Genomic DNA, 2,921 nt, shown 5'->3' with positions numbered 1-2,921 from the left:
CTGAATATCTCCTAACTTGTACCCTATTTCGAGTATGACATAGTAGCTAAATTTGAAATATTTGTCAGATAAGAACATATAAAGCATGTTAACCAAGGAAGAAGTTATGGCATCAAAATTACTGATTTTTCCAGAAAATACCTTAATCAAAGCATCAAAAATTAAACTCCACTCTTTTCTAAGGCCCTTCCTCTTAATATTACCTAAACTAGCAGTATCAAGAGAATAGCCCATAGACATAAGCAATTTAACCATATCAGTGTCAGTGTGTGGGACAGTTGTGTTATTTTCAGGTAAATTATAACAAGACTGAATAGTATCACAGTTAACACAGTAGTTTGTACCTTTAAAAGTAAAGGTAATAATAAAGTTCTTGGAATCAAATACAACAGATGTCCACACCTCTTCCACAACTTCATAATAAATAGTAGGTGACCCGTGCATGGCATACTTCAATTTGCAGTTTCTAATTAAGTCCATCATTTTATGAAAGTCTTCTTAAGCAACACTCTTATTCACCAAGGCTACGAAGTTGTTCTTCTTATAGATGAACCCAGATTGAGACATGACAGGTTTCATTTTTGCTAGCTTTTGAAGTTACAGGGAGAAAAGGGACTTTGGAGACGAAAAGAGTAAATTTGCCTTGTGAATTTATCAAAAGATAAAAGTGAGATCTGTAATTGAAATAGGCCTTTATGCTTTACCAGTAAAATACAAACAAATGATTAAAAATAAAATTAAATACACAATCATAATTGCCAAAAATAACCGTTTAAAAATAAAATAAACTGTAGAAATTCCAAAAATAATCTATCAACTTATACTTACAGATTTGTAAGGATATTTCGATGGATAAAGGTTTGGATTCAACGGATATCCAATACATCATCATCCGTTGAAGGATAATGTGTCCAGAAATATTTTTGAATTTCAATGGATAATCTATCCTTATCCATTGAATTCTATCAGTATTAATCTTTAGCAAATCCTGATTTTGGTGTCAAGATTTTTCAACTTGAAAATCTTGATCAAGCATCAGGATCTGTCAGTTTGCAAATCCTGATCATTGACAATAATAAAGTCAAATGTATTTATGGTTGCATTATGAATTGCATGGACATCAATCATTAAAATTTAAGAGTAGTTTAACATACCTAACTCACTTACCAACCTAATAAAAGTTGATTCATCAAGTGGCTTTGTAAAGATGTCTGCAAGTTACTGCTCACTTGGAACAAAATAAAGTTCCACAGTACCATTCATAACATGCTCTCTTATGAAGTGGTATTTGATGTCAATTGTGCTTTGTCCTTGAATGCTGCATATGATTTTCAGTGATGGCAATGGCACTTGTGTTGTCACAGAAAATTGAAATATTGTCCACATGTAGACCATAATCCAACAATTGATTTCTCATCCATAAAATTTGTGCATAACAACTGTCAACAGCAATATATTCAGCCTCAGTTGTGGAAGTAGAAACTGAATTATGTTTCATACTAAACCAGGACACAAGCTTGTATCTGCATCTGAATAACCAATTAGATCAAAGCCAGAATCTCTAGGGTACCAAATGCCAAGTTTTGGTGTGCCCTTGAGATATCTGAAAATTCTTTTAATAGCTACTAAATGAGATTCTCTAGGATCAGCCTGAAATCTAGCACAAAGACAAGTAGCAAACATTATATCTGGCCTACTAGCTGTCAAATATAAAAGTGAGCCAACCATGCCTTTATAGTTTGAAATGTCCACAGACTTTTTAGTAGTGTTCAATTCAAGTTTAGTGGCAGTGGCCATGAGAGTTTTTGTATATGTGCAATCCATTAAGTCAAACTTCTTTAAAAGATCATGAATATATTTAGTTAGACTAATGAATATTACATCACTAACTTGCTTAACTTGTAGACCAAAAAAGTAAGTTAGTTCTCCCATCATGCTCATTTCATATTTTAATTTGCATCAATTTGGAATTTTTTTTGCAAAGTTTCTCATCTGTAAAGCCAATTATAATATCATCTACAAAAATCTAAACAGGTATAATAGAGCCATTAGCATTTCTAAAAAAAGAGTTTTGTCAACAGTACCTCTTGTGAAATGATTTTCTAAAAGAAATTTTGACAAAGTATCATACCAGGCTCTAGGTGCTTGCTTTAATCCATAAAGTGCTTTCAAAAGATAGTACACATAATCTGGAAAGTTGGGGTCTTCAAAACCTGAAGGCTGGCTGACATAGACTTCATCCTCCAAATCTCCTTTCAAAAATGCACTTTTGACATCCATTTGACAGACTTTGAAATTGGCATGGGCTGCATAGGTTAGAAAGATTCTGATTTCTTCAAGTCTTGCAACTGGAGAAAATATTTCATCAAAATCTATTCCTTCTTATTGACAGTAGCCCTTGGCAACTAATCTAGCTTTATTCCTTATGACTATGCCATTCTCATCCATCTTATTTCTGAATACCCATTTTGTATCAATGGAATTCTTTTCTTTAGGCTTGGGTACCATCTTCTATAATTTATTCCTTTCAAATTGGTTTAGCTCTTCTTGCATAGCTAAAACCTAGTGAGGATCCATCAAAGCTTCTTCTACCTTCTTTGGCTCTTCCTATGACAGAAAGCTATTATACAGATATTCATCTTGAGTTGATTTCCTTGTTTGCACTCTAGATGCTGCATCACCAATGATCAGTTCAAATGGGTGATCTCTTGTACATTTTCTTTAAGGTGGTAGATTGGCTCTAGATGAAGTGGCCTCATTAGTGTCTTGATGTGTAATTAAGTGTTGACTAGTTGACACTCCCCTTGAGTTTGTGGATTTTTGATTTGAAGATGAAGTTCTATCAACAATGATCTAGAATTATTTTCAACTGATGCTGAATTATGCCTTTCAACGGATGATGCATTGCGTCTCTCAACGGA

Source organism: Apium graveolens, chromosome 3 (genome assembly GCF_009905375.1).
Source record: "Apium graveolens cultivar Ventura chromosome 3, ASM990537v1, whole genome shotgun sequence".
NCBI lineage: Eukaryota > Viridiplantae > Streptophyta > Magnoliopsida > Apiales > Apiaceae > Apium > Apium graveolens.
This window is presented reverse-complemented; position numbering follows the sequence as displayed.